The following is a 15,040-nucleotide window of genomic DNA, read 5'->3' as shown; positions in this document are numbered from 1 at the left end:
GAAGCTGGATAAGAAGTGACAAGATTACCAAGATTCCAGTTCACACTGATGGAGACTTGTATTTGTCATAAAAATTAATGCAACAGTTGTTGAAATATTTCACTAAAACCAGACATTTCATTATCATATCGGTGTCAAAGTAGTAGACCGTGCTATGCTACCATGCAGGCCTGACTGCTGCTTTCTAAAGAAGATTCTGCACAAAATACAAAAGATCAGCCAGTTCACCAAGAGTCATGTGATGCAATGTGTTGTGGTTAACAAATCACTGTTTGACTTGCTAGAACAAAACCTTTAAAAAAAATAAAAAATAAAAGTAAAAAAATCCACCACTAGATGTGGGTGGATTACAGATTGCAGTCAACTGAAGTCTGCTTCGCCATCCCTCCCAGTTCAAGTGCATAATCTTAGCTATGGTGGCCACTGTAGAACAAGCAAGTGGCCGCTATTCATCTGCAGCAACTGTAGGCTGTCAGTCTGCTATTTACCTGATGTATTTACTCTGGAGGAGGCTGTAAAACTTTGAAAAAATTCTAATATAAGCGGATGAGTCAGTAAAGGTAATTTCTGTCTGATGATAGTGATACTGAGGCTTGTTGAGGATACTGTGAACTTTTCTATCTGTTATTTTCCACCGTTAGTCAGTGTTAGTTATTTTACTTTAGTATACACTGAAATAAGGTATAGAGCAGAACATTTAAAGCATTAGGTTTCTGTACTGTTTAAAGTGAGGTTTGGATCTTTTTACATCTTTTTTTACATCATATCCATTAGTGATATGGAATAGAATCAAGAAAAATTTGTACCCATGTCACTCACCTATCCACTTCAGTGCACTTTACATTAGTTTGAAATGAATAATTGTAAATGTCACTCTCAGTTTGGAACTGTTTTTAAGAATCTTAGTATCTCACACATTTTCCTAATTCCTTATTTGTTAAACGTTTTTTGTTGCTGTGAATGGTCTGTGCCTAAAGATCAACTCCTCCACTCTTTTTTTATCTTGGTTTTTCACTTCACGTAAGGTTAATTTGTCTATTTCCCTTGATACTTTTGAAAACGTTTCTGGGTTTTAGTGGGCAGGCAATGGCAAATCACTTCTAGCTGAGGTGTCCACCACAAAAAGTGTATCTTTGCTAGCTCTTTGCAGAGTTTACAAACCAAACACATAACATCCAATCAGTACCTAGCTCTCGCTTAATGTCAATCAGCCGCTCCGGTCTGTTCCCAGAGGGAGAGGACGTACAAGGCTGTTATGACAGAGAGCATCTGCCAAATGGTGGAACAGCACAGAAGAGAATGAGAGAGTGAAGGAGGATGAAGGCAGCACAGATACACAGCACACACACACACACAACAAAAATAATCACCTAATGGCCACGTGACATCTCTTGCAGAACAAACAACTCACACTTTCTCACTCAAACATACAACCACGCCTCTGGTTTTCCTCACATCTCCACTGTCATGTTGTTTTGGTGTTGTGATGTTGAGTGAATTGCATCTCACTCTCTAAGAAGCTGGATGTGTGCATGTTTGAGTGTGTGACACGCAGAGCATTGCTAAAAGGATAAAAGAGTCCAGGCAAGCCTGTCCTCGCCTCTCCCACATCATTAACATTATCTCTGTGACTGTGCCACTGTAGTGCTGCAACACCTTTCTGTGCAATATCAATGAACTGATTAGATGACTGGCAAAAATGAATTGGTCAGTTCGGATAATCAGTTACAGGTCCTTTAACAAGCAAAATCACTTAATGCTCAGTCGTTTCTGCCTTTTTGAAGGGAAAAAAATGCTTTATTTACATGTTGCTAAATAATATTTAATATGCTGTTATATGATGTATTTTTATTAACACAGCTGTCAGTTTTCCAGAGCCAAAGGTGATTTCTTTAATCCCAAACAATTAATTAACATTCATAAATCGACTGATAGATTTAATTTACAAATACACAAAACGAAAAGTTGCAAACCCACATTTGAGAGACTTAAGCCGGTAGATTGTTTTGACATTTTCACTTGATTAAATAACATTCTTGTATTTCATTAAAAAATAATTTTAAAAGTAATTTAAATAAATTATCTTAGACTTCAGTTTTTTTTTTTCTTTTAAATTTTGTAGATAAAGCACAACAAATTGTTCAGTAACACAAAAGTGGTCAGTTGCAGCACTTGAGCATTTAGGAAAGAGACCCACTGCTCACTTAACTCGAAGCAATCTAATGCAGTAATGCTGGATTTGTAAAGCAGATTTTTCCAGTTTGCAGAGTGATTAAATTATTGTGCAATAGACTGGATGGTATTGTTATGCGTTTGTGTTTTAATGACCTTCCTAAATAGGAAGTGAAGTACAACCATAAGAGTGTTGCGTGTCTGCCTACGTTTATCACTGCTGCACTTTGATCTAAATTTAGCTCCGATCTGTATAGGACACCAAATTAACAACAAGAACGCACATGCAGTTTTGAGCACCCACACTGACATATGCACAGAAGAAGCTGTTCTCACACATGCGCTGCAGCTATGAACTTTTCTTGACATTACCCAAGAGGGGAGCTTGGGAGAACTCAAATCAGTATGAAATGCAATCAGTAAGGACATTAAACAGTCTTTAGCTCCCTACTACAAAGTCTCTGTGAAGTCTGAGTGTGCTGATCTGTGCTGATGTGAGAATAAAGCAGGTAATACTCCAATGTATTAACAGCTAGAGTTGTCATCCGGTGCCCATTTTCTGCATGCTGAATCCAGTAGTGACAACCTGGCTGAACAAGTTATCACTTGCTATGAGCAGCTGTGAGCTGTATGTGGCCAGTGTCCCAACCTTTTTCAGCTACATAAGACAAAGATAGAGGGCAGAAGTAGCATGTAAATACATATATATATATATAGTGTATTCAGAATATGGACTATAAATATCAAGCTAGCAAAGCCAGCTTCTGTCCTCACTGGCAGTTCATAAAAAGCTCTGGAGCAAGGGACATGTGTCCCTGAAGTGGCCTGTTTGAGTGCATGCTCTGACCCACATCCTCACTCCTAATACTGGGCCACTCACTCACTGCTACTGAACATGCACCATAAACTGCAGGAGCATCTGAGCTGTGCTATGAAATTAATTACAGACCTTGAAGTTGCACACCTTAGAGGAATGTCCTCACCTTAGAGTAGATGCTCTGAGTACTGGAATAGTTATGTTAAATGGACATCCTCGTGGTGATTCATTCACACGTATAGCAACTGTCTTTGTCTCGGAGCGTATGGTGGTTAAGAGGATGTATGCGATGAAGGCTCACAGCTCAGAAAGACTCAAAATTGTTCAAAAGAGAAACCTCTTCTCTCAGCTAGGTGCCACAAATAGAAGGAAATCGTATTATCAGCAACTATTGGAGTGACTGTGCTGGTCTTAGCATCTCCAGGCCTCTTCCTTGACATGTCTTGGCCACAAATATGATGACTGATTTATTTATATTCCATGACTTCAAGGATTACATTGGCCAAGATTATTATATTTAAGCTTTCTCATGAAGTCATACAGAGAATTGCTTTAGAGAACTTTATTTCTACATTTCACATCAACTTCCACTTCCATTTATCTTAAGTTTGACTTGGATATAATTCAGAGTTTACAGTCTCCAGATTTATTTGAACACTTCTGCACGCTGTAAATGAGCTCCCACCCGAGTGATGAGCGGCAAAACATTTAGAGGCCATTTTATCTAGCTTCAGAGAAAAGCAGATTCTAAGGCCATCTGGCCTCTGAATCTTTTACAATGCACAAGGCTTAACTTTCACCGTTTTGGCAGTGAAAAATCCATATTTTTCATCTTATATCGCTCTACATCATCAACACAAATACTGAGCTACCACCAAACCAGTGAGTGTTTGCACAAAGGTCACAGATAAACATAAAAAAGGTTTGACCAGTGTAAACAGTCTTTTTACATTACACTGTTAAAAAAAAAGAGAAAAAAAAAGAAGAAGAAACATTTTTTTTGCATGCAATTAAGTTGCACAGCAGCCTTTTCTGCTGGCCTGATGAAAGCTATGAGAGTTTGTGCTGCGGGAGAAGCTGTTGTCTGTGGAGGCTGACTAAATATTTCATTCATGTAGCTGAGTGAATGTTTGTATTGTATAAAAGTGGTTCAGGCCTACCAGGGATATCCACATTTAACATAATGCACTATACATGAGTAAAAGGAATAAAGGGGAGATCTGGTTCTAATGTTGCACTTACAAGCTAAAAATAAGGGGGAAAGGAAGTAGAGAATATCTGAAATGGACATTTTTCAAATATTTGATTTAAATTACATATTATAATTATAGTGTTTTATGGGTAGACTATGTCAGCAGCATGGTAAGGTTCTTGTGACCTGATCATCTTCCTTTGTCCAACCTGAAATATTACAAATATTGGATTTCTGACGATAAAAACTCCAAAATGATGATCTGCGATTTTTCCATTAGCATCACCATCTACTGCATAAAGAAATAAAGTATGTTCAGGTTTTCAATTAACTCACCTCAGTAATTGTTGAATGGATTTCTATGGCAACTCACTAATTAGCAAATATTAGCATGGAAGGCTAGTGTTTTAAATCAGTAGTTAACCTAGCAAGCATGTCTTTGGACTAAGGAAGGAATCAAGAGTATCCATGTGCTCACAGGGAGAACATGCTAACCATGCTAACCATTGGATTTAAACCTAGGACAAAAATCTTTTTTTCAGAGGTGACGAAAACGACTTGATGATGAACACTGTAAACACGATCTTGCTTTCACATTAGCATTTTACTCAAAAAACAGAAACAACCACTTGCATGAACTCTTGCTTATGGTGAATATATATGCCTTGGGAGGGGCAAGTTTGTGAAAGGCTATCCATCTCATGGACTGAAGAAAGACAGTTACTAAGATCTGCCTAATGAGGCCGAAGGATCGCATCATCACTGTGCTATTTTTTCAGACAACCCAGCTGGAGTCCGAACAAACAACTGAAGAAAGCCACTGGGGAGGTAATCACAGCAGCCAACATCAGCTCGAGATGGTTCTGGATGGTCGTAGCTAACCTCGTCAGGTATAGGGGTGAAATCCTGCTTACCCCAAGATACCAGGTGAAGATATGGGTGGGTTCCCAATAAAGAGAATAATCTAGTTGCTTCAGCAATTTGTAGGTATAGCAAATAAAATTTGAGGTTTACTTCACCTGTATTTTATATATGAACACAAATGCGTAGAAAAACAAAACAAAACACCAGCACAGTTTATAGATTACTGTAAATCTGCACTAAGTCTAGTAATCAATCAGTAGAAGACCCACCCAAACCCTGAATTTGTAGAATATTTTAGCTGTTTCACCTGAGACTTGGTTTGTGGTACATTACTGAAAGGGCTCCTGTGGGCCATTTGAAGAATTTTTCAAAAGCCGAAAAACAACAACATGTTTATTATTATAACAGTTTAGGATGGGCTGAGGCTGCCAAGCAAAAAAGTGCAGTTTGAAGAGTTTGTCTTCTGCTCATGTGAAGCCATCTGATAAGATTCTGCTTCTCACTGCAAAATCGTTCCTCTTTTGATGTTGTTATTTACATTGGAAGGTGAAATGCAGGATGTCAAGCAAAGTGCGAGAAGCCGACTACGTCCCGTGCTGACGTTGTCCTCTTCTGACCTTTGGGTCAGTATGGTTCAGTTACCTGGGGCCAAGATGACCTCTCTGACTGCAATTACATGACCTCAAACTCTGTTGACTTGCTGAGATCTTTTCTCCCATATATAAAATGTATATATCAGATATCAAAGACAAATGGCCAGTGACAGCGAAATCTTAATGAGTTTGTAAAATGACGCAAAAAAAAAAAAAAAAAAAAACATTCCTTGTGTGCGCACGCCACTGCCACCACAACAACAATCGCATCCGAACGCACACAAACACACAAATCCAGGTGAAAACCGTCCTGAGTATTAACAATAGGCCAACGGCACTTTGGTGACATCTGATACCCTCAATCGCCTTCCTGCTGTTGATGGTCTGAGGAGCTTCCACTCATTGTCTAGCAGACATAGGCAAACTTGTAGACACACACGGGGACACACGCACACCGTTTCAGCCAAACATCTGCTGTTTTTAACCCCTGCTGGTTGTGAGCGTGAGCATAGCAGGAGGGAGAACGAGAGCGAGATTAACCTGATGGCTGGATTTTAGCAAATTAATGTCAGACCATGCTCTGAGTGTTTCAGTAATGAAAACAGCAGCTGGATTATTTATTTAATTAGAGTCATAATAAAATAAAAGAACAAACTTTATATTCTTAAGAAACCCAATCTTATCATACGTGCTCGTAACAGTCCTGTGTACAGCATCTAAACCACAGCGAGAGCATATTTTGGGGCATTGTTTCCAGAATAAACACACATCTTTGTGTTGATGGGCAAGGTGTGTGTTATGAAAACAGAGGCTGAGAGGTGACGTTAGAAGAAATTACATGAACATCTCAGAGCAGACCGAGCAGAGGCGGGGCAGAGAAAGCAAACAGTCGCGCAGGGAGTTAGCATGGAACTGTCTTGGGCCTCTAAGCCAATTACTGGAGCTGCATTGATTGAGGGAGCACTTTAAGGCCTCATCCACACAAGTAGTCCCTTAATACACTGGTCAGATGATGGAAGCTTCTCAACCGCAAACTATGGTTAGGTGGCCATTTGCATCCATTATGGTGTGAGCTGGACAAGTCTTTAGCAAAGATAATAGGACAAATACATCATATTATAAGATATTTTTCTATTTTACGTTTTAGGAACATAATTTGAACATAAAATTAATTAAAGGATCCAGCCTCATTCTGATGCTTGAAGGCTAGAAGTCTGCTGCTGTTGCTGAGTTGGACAGGTTCTGGACCTGTTTTTTGTAGCCCTGATCAGGACCAAGATGATTTTTATGTCCCCAGTACCATGGCTGCGTTCAATCAGCACTTCTATCCCCCATTAAAGGAAATGCTGGCCCATAATGATTGATGAAGGGGAACAGGGAGAGAATCAATGTAGTGGAGGCCCTCAGATTAATGATTAAGCAAATAGCAATCCCACTCCAGATCCTATCAGCTGCTGGGAGCATGCCATGCTGTAGCAGGTTCGGTTAACTACCAGTGTGCTGGGGATGGTTCAGCAAGGTGCTGCAATGCCTCCTCCTGTCTTACACAAGAAAATAGAGGCAAAAAAGGCAAATTTGAAAAACTATCAAAAACAAATGCGTAGAGTATCTGTGTCACCATGTATGTCAGTACTATTTTTGTAGTAAAACTGTGTGAGTGTATGGATGGCTGTCAGCTAATGGGTCTATGAAATGCCAAAAAAACCAAAACGCCCTCAGTAATAATGCAAAAGATTCTTCAGTCTCAGCTTCTCAAATCTGAATATTTCACTCTTCTCTGTTTTACACAACTAAATATGTTTGTGTTCTGGACTGTTTGTCAGACAGAATGCTTACTACAGGGCCTGGAGGACTTGGAAATGACATTTGTCATCTCTAGTTTTTAATATTTTATAAGCTAATATTTATTATGAAAATGGTATTAGGAAAATAACTTGGATAGCCCTGCTATTCAACCTGAACAGTTTCCGATTTATACCTTTGCTTATTTGATTTTTGATCAGATGGTAACATTTTAAATAAAATATGAAACCAACTTCACAACCGATGTGTTTTTCCTTACAACTATTAATGTTTAGATGAGGTTGAACATTTAAGACGTCAAAGACCTTAATGCTGCTTTCATGAAATATGGAAAAATCATGCTCTCACAAGAAAGTATTTTACCAGCACAGTGTGTAGCGCTTTTATTTTATTGGGGCTACAATAGAAAGTTTTCAAACAATACCCGGCCCTTTACTTATGAAGAGGCCAGGTTGTGTATCAAAGAGCCTATTTATTTAATTATTATTAAACATAGAAAAGGTTTCTCGCTGTGATTGTTTCAATAAAGGAATGACGGAGTTGCCCATTAAAGAGAAGGAGGCCAGACACACAATGCTGCTGCTGCCCAGCACAACAGGGCATTCTTTCAGCTCGCGCCACAACAGTCCTCACTGCCGAGTCCAGCCACTGCTCTCCTGCTGCTTCCACAGCTCCCTCCTTTTCAATGTGGGGACGAAGAATAAGGACTGAAAATGAACAGTGGGCAAGCATATAAAATCTGAAGCGTTATTAGCTATAAATCTAATGAAATAACATTAAGATTTCAGTTTGGGTTTTTGTGGGGTTTTTCGCCTTCTACTAGAAACCGGTGCAGAAATAAAACCCAAAATTGGAAAGGAAGAAAGGAGCTTTCATTTAAAAGGCAAAGCTGAGAGGAGAACAGATTAGCTAGTGCACAAGAAAGGGTGACTCAAAGAAGGGGAGAAATGGAAAGGTGGATGACAGAAAGAAAAAGATGTAGCTGCAGGAGCCAGGGGCAGGGCAAAATGTCCTCCTATGGTAGTGTGTCAACAGATCAGCGTTTAAAGTGAGCCGCTAATCAAACATCAGCTCAGACTGACAATAATGCATGTGTGTGCGATTAAGAGAGCCGCCGTCATCAAAGACGCACAGCACAACACATCACAGCTTATCAATATCACACCACAAATCTGCATAAGCACCGGTTCCCACAGTCTGTTAAAAATCCACCTGCCTGCATTTCTGCCTCTGTGTATCCATCTATTCTCCCCACCCACATCTCTTTCAACGTAATCCCGGAAGACACGGCATCATTCCCAGGAGAAGTAGTAAATGTCACAGATTACCTCTACGCCGCTGCTTCTGTGCCCGTTCTCTCTGGTTATTCCACAGAAATATTCAAAAAGATAAATCCAAGCAGGATGACTTTGACTAGGATGAATTCTGCTTTTCTTGCTCCATCCAAACCATCCATGGATCATCCAGCTGTCTGTGAGCAAGTGCTAGCTCCCAGCTTGCAAACTCATTCAGGCAGGCAGCTAGTAGGCAAGCTGCCGTTTTTCTTCAAAGCTCCACAAGCAGAGCAAATTAGAGGTCCAGCCCAGCTTAGAGGCTAAGCCAATGTGAGCTATTCACACTCCAGTTCCTGTCTGAGGCCAATGGCTGCAGCCCCACAGCCCCTTGCATACTCCCGCCCACTGCCTGCCTGCCTCTCTCTCTCTCTCTCTCTCTCTCTCTCATCTGCCTTTCTGTTCTACCCTTCTCCAGCTATCTTAGTCATAAATATAGACTCTTGGCATTACCTAACACATGGTCCCTCGTGATATACAGCCAGCTTTGTGCAGGTGCCTTGACTGAGAAAACCTCCCTAAGGTTGAACACTGGGTTAAAGAAGGGAATACAGCACAGAAAGATGAGAGGGGAATACAGTAGAAGAACAATACCACATATATTGCCACATATAGTCTACTAAATGCTTATGTACGGCGTTTGCTGGTTGGATCCGTTTACTATCCTTTGACCAGACTAGTCCGGAGAGGCTTGACTTAATTAGTAACTTTCAGGGATTAAGCTCCTAATGGCTGACCAAAGGAAACCTTTGTAAGCACAGGTCTGTACCTGTGCAGACATGGACTGCTGCCCAGGCATCCTGATCACAAAACCCCGGAGCATCCCTGAGGGAAGAGGACTGCAGCTTTTTGTTCGGATTCACTTGGTCCAACTTCAACATAAGCCCTCATTGTACCACAACTAGAAGTAAAAAAGTAACTTATAATAGCACTGCTGCAGTGAAAAATTAGTGAGAGTTAGAGAAGATCAAAAGCACTCTGATATATGCACACTGAAATGAAACTATAGCAAGCAGATTAGCCTAGTTTAGCTTAATGACTAGGAGCAGGAAGGCTCATTCTAAACAGAGATTATGTCTAACAGTACCATATACTCAGAATAATAAATAAATAAATAAATAAATAAATAATATATATATATATATATATATATATATATATATATATATATATATATATATATATATATATATATGCATACATCACAGGCTTGTGGGGATAGGTTAATTGATTAATCCAAATTGTCACTAGGTGTGAATGTGCGAGAGAATGTGAGTGTGAATGGTTGTCTGTCCCTATGTGTTAGCCCTGCGACAGACTGGCGACCTGTCCAGGGTGTACCCCGCCTTTCGTCCTATGACAGCTGGGATAGGCTCCAGCGCCCCCCGCGACCCTGAAAAGGATAAGCGGAAGCGAATGGATGGATGGATGGATATATATATATCCATAGGTCCCTCATCCTATTCATACATGGAACGCCATAACCAAGTGGCCGGCATAGTGTACAGGAACATCTGTGCCGAGTATAACCTGGAAGTCCCGAGGTCAAAATGGGAGATGCCCCCAAGGGTGGTGGAGAATGACCGAGCTAAGATCCTGTGGGACTTCCAGATACAGACGGACAAAATGGTGGTGGCTAACCAACCGGACATAGTGGTGGTAGACAAACAGAAGCAGACGGCCGTAGTGATCGATGTAGCGGTTCCGAATGACAGCAATATCAGGAAGAAGGAACACGAGAAGCTGGAGAAATACCAAGGGCTCAGAGAAGAGCTCGAGAGGATGTGGAGGGTGAATGTAACGGTGGTCCCCGTGGTAATCGGAGCACTAGGTGCGGTGACTCCCAAGCTAGGCGAGTGGCTCCAGCAGATCCCGGGAACAACATCGGAGATCTCTGTCCAGAAGAGCGCAGTCCTGGGAACAGCTAAGATACTGCGCAGGACCCTCAAGCTCCCAGGCCTCTGGTAGAGGACCCGAGCTTGAAGGATAAACCGCCCGCAGGGGCGTGCTGGGTGTTTTATATATATATATATATATATATATATATATATATATATATATATATATATATATATATATATATGATGAATATAATCACATAAATAATATAAATAACTTGTTTATTGTGTACAAAAATCAATGATTTAAAGGATTTCAAGCCAACCTTTAAATGTAATGTTTCTAAAAATAGTTCTAAAAACACAACCAATTTGCCATATAAAACTGTGCTCATCACTTACATGATGGACAAAATGGACAAATGCACTACTCAATTAACCAGTTACGATATAAAAAAGAAAAGCCCTCAAGGACATTATGAGGTTTGGTCCATTTTTAATATGTCATGTAGTTAATGCACCAGTCGGGCAATAATCTGGGTGCAATTTGACAACAACTATGGCTTTATCATGAGTAAGGGAGTGTTGATCCAAACTCTGATACCGTAATCTGAAGATTGATTTTATCTGATTGTAGAGATTTTGAGCCACAGTCATGGTCACTGCTTGCAGGAACTGGCTAGCTAGAATGTAGACTAGCTGGCCACCACAGCAGATCCAAATCATCACGAGGCAGACAGACAGACAGACAGACACAGACTAGTCTTCATGATCACAACAAAGAATCCTTGTTCAGCCAGTTTATTTACACAATTTAGTTCATTGAACTCAAAAAGTTCAAAAGAGGTGTCATTGTCACACACAACACTAACAGCTAACCAGCTAGCTTGACTGCCAGCTAGTCAAAAATATTCTCTAAACACACAAGCTTTTTTTTCCTTCATGTGAGGCAAAGGGCTCTACTTTTGCTGAAGTACGAGTCTAGTCTGAGCATGCAGGGAGTGCAATCACCCCGAGCTAAACTGAGAGAACTACAGTACATGAATACTTCTACAGTTAAAGAACAAGCTAGTGGTTCAATAATCAGGGCCTGATCACCTTAACTTGACCCGAGTGACTGAGACTAGCCTCTCAACGGTTTTCACATCCTTACTTGAGTATTCACACGATCAAAGCATGGCCGTCTTACATGGATGAGCTTGATGAGGAAAGCAGAATGAGGATTTTAAATAACAATAACATTACTGTGAGCCTCACTTTATATTCATGATCACAGTGGTTCTTCAGCAGTATTGATTAAGTTGATGTAAGACCAGGCTCAGAGTACAGTTTGTTCTTACCTCCAAGTGCAGAAATAAAAAGAGAAACAGAGGTTGTGCTTTGACAATGGTAATTCTGAATAGTGTGCCATAAGAAAAGGGCCTGAAGGAAATTGTCAGTAACAAAACAACATAGGACCATAGCCTCCAGGGCTGACTTTCACCCACTTGCCAATCACAGTGACAAACAAGGAAGAAGATCTGCAGTTCTTTTGTAGATTTGAAAATTGGTTCTGTTATTTACTCTAATAGTAGGAAATGATAGTCTTTTGTGACTGTATCTGCAAAATGTACTAAAAACAAACACCACATGCATTAAACATAAACCTCACAAAGTCCTTGAACACAGAGGCTGCACCTGTCCTCATGCATCATTACTATGCAAAAACACATATTTGCCCAGCTTCCTCAGTGAGCTTAGAAGCCATCATTTTTCCTTCCTCTGCCTTTTCTAGAGAGAATTGTGTGTTAACGCAGCTGATATTTGGTCACGAAAGAAATATGAACCGTGTGTATGTGAAAAGAAGGCAAACAGAAGCTGGGGCCCACTCATCCGTTACAAGAATGAATGGCCATCATTAGCATGAGGCTCCCCAGCAGCACCCTGCAATGCAGCGACACACACAATGGCGAGTGCCACGCTTCCCCCTGCCGTTCCCCCAGAGAAGCCCTTTTGTTTGAGCAGCATCTGGACCTGACCTCCATGTATTCAAGGCTGATGACCCCCCTCTCCATTCCCTCTCAGCTCCTCATATCTTCTCTTCTCTCCTGTAGTAACCCCTTCTTAAAAACCTGCTCTGCCTCTAGAGCAGCCCCCTCCTCCTTCCTCTCGTATACCTTGTCCGTTCATCACATACAGATGCCCCCCCTCCTTCTTCTAGCTAAAGAGAGCAGCCATCTCTTGCTTCTTGAAGAGAAGGTCTGTGTATTAGTGGGCCTTATACAAAGCCTGCAGGGTGAATTAGAAAACCAAAGAGGAAAAAGCACCAGGGCTACTGGCCATCTGTCCCTCTGGGTTGGACGTGCCTGCTCCAAGTGTGCCTGCCCCCCCTCTTTCCCTCACATAATTCCCACCCCTACCCCCACCTTCCCTGATTCCCTTAGCCTATATACACAGCATCAACCACACACACACTACCATGCATACATCACAGGCTTTGGATTGTGGATGATGGTGAGAGCGAAAAAAAAGAAGGAGCGAATAAGGATAGAATAAGGAGCTGCCACTTGCCTGGATGCAGAGAGAGCCCGGAGCCAACAAATCAACCCGTAATCCCTTTCTTTGTGTGAACGGCAAACAGAGAAATTTGTCTCCCACAATGACTTCCCCAAGATCGGCAGTGGAGTGGAAAACAAGGAAGCGAGGGAGTGAAAGATAGCAAGGAGGGGAGGGAGAAAGAGAGAGAGAGAGCAGGAGATGGTGGGTGAGAGCAGTAGAGGCAGGGACACGGTGGGAGCAGCTAGAGTGTGACAGAGAGAGACTGAGGAAGGCAGCAGCCACCGCCGAGCCACAGGAACGCTGACACTCACAGGAGGATTTGATGTGAAGAGAGGAGAACGACAGAGTGAGGGAGCAGAGAGAGAGAGCAACGGAGGGAGGGAGAGATCAGGTGGGGGAGGGAAGATTGGTTCACTCTGTTGCTCAAAACGCTGAGATAACCCTCATCCGCAAGCAGCAGCTGTAGATGTGAGAGAGAAATGAATCACACGAGAGAGCAACTTGTCTATCAATTGTGACATTTGCTGCACATGATAACAATGGCCATCTGTATCAGCGGGGATATGCGGGAGAAGAGGGTGGGTTGAGGCAGAGGTGCTCTTACTATAAACACACAAACACACACACACAAGCCCAAAAGCAAAAAGAAATACCTCAGATAGTGTCAGCGCTAAAGGCACCTGTTCGAGTCAACCAAGTGGAGTGGGAGCAACACATGTACCCAGGAAAGGGGGAGGAGACACGAGAGACACAGACAAAGGAAGCACAGGGCTGAGAAGTGTGTCCTTTATTTGACTGCTTTTGTTATTCTGCCTTGTCATGCTAAGACTATATTTGCATGTGTGCCTCTGTTTGTGGTAGAGACACTATAAAGGAGGTGGCAGGGATAGTAAGTCACTAAAGAGTGAGCAGACGGAACAGGAAAAGGGAGAAAGGGGGTAAACAATATAAACGTTTCAATGTTATACACACACACACACACACACACACACACACACACACACACACACACACACACACACACACACACACACACACAGTGTTGTGCCCCAAAAAGGGCCACAAGACAATATGTCTGTGTGTCTTTGTGTGTCTTTCCAGCTGCTTACTATATAGCAGCGGGATAGTCTTTGGAACAATAGGTTGGGGTTCGAATCCTGGTCAAACCATGCATCCAGTAAGGAGCTCGAGGCTAGAACCCCAACCCTACCTTGGAAGATGATCAAGAGATGCAACTAAAGTTATACTGGTTCAGTTGTTACCCAGCTTAGCAAGGTATTGGAGAACCATCAAATACTGATGAGAGGTGGGCTAGTGGAACAAGTCACGGACAAGGAGTTAATGGAATGCTACTATCCAAGTCGAGCTAAGCCATATCATGTTACAATGCATGTACTATGGATAAGTGGAAGGCAAACATCCACATTGACCTGGTAGCTCAATGCTATAACGTCAGTGTAAGAAAGCTACTATTGAAGCTGAAGATCCAAAGTACAGAACAATATGAACAGTAGTGAGCAGTGTGGACATAATGAGCTGACCCTGATAGACTGGAGTAGTCTAGTTGAGCTACGTAATGCCCACCTAACTGCTGTAGCAGTAGCATCTGCTGAGCTGAGAATGAACGATGTGGCCAAGGTTGTCATGGTCCTGGGTCGAGCGACCCAGTGTTTGAGTTTTATGTATCTTTTGTATTTATTTGTGCCTTAGCTTAGTTCACCTAGTTAATTTCTAGATTGCTGTTTAGTCTTGTTCCTTAGTTGTTTATGTAATCTCCCCCTGTACTAAGTCTCCCTGGTTCATGCGTCATGTCTGCGTGGTTATGTTTAGTTCATGTCATGTCTAATCTCCATGTTTCCTGTTTTACTTTGAAAGTCTGTATTCAATGTTGT

The 15,040-nt window shown here is 41.6% G+C and overlaps 1 protein-coding gene across 15 annotated transcripts in view; it reads right to left on the bottom strand.

Annotated features, from left to right (window-relative positions):
- LOC101472309 (membrane-associated guanylate kinase, WW and PDZ domain-containing protein 1) overlaps positions 1-15,040 on the bottom strand; it is a 98,221-nt gene that overhangs the window by 44,170 nt on the left and 39,011 nt on the right. Inside the window, exon 1 of one of the 15 annotated variants that reach the window (XM_076877921.1) lies at positions 13,161-13,562. The exons of 13 other annotated variants lie outside the window; for them this stretch is intronic. The gene's annotated coding sequence lies outside the window, so the exon portion shown is untranslated. Of the gene's footprint in view, positions 1-8,769; positions 9,055-13,160; positions 13,563-15,040 lie in introns of those variants that run through there. One more of the 15 variants, XM_076877922.1, reaches the window with a different exon arrangement.

This window comes from Maylandia zebra, linkage group LG20 (genome assembly GCF_041146795.1).
Source record: "Maylandia zebra isolate NMK-2024a linkage group LG20, Mzebra_GT3a, whole genome shotgun sequence".
Lineage (NCBI taxonomy): Eukaryota > Metazoa > Chordata > Actinopteri > Cichliformes > Cichlidae > Maylandia > Maylandia zebra.
Note: the sequence above shows the minus strand (reverse complement) of the source record. Positions and strands in the feature narration are given on the sequence as shown.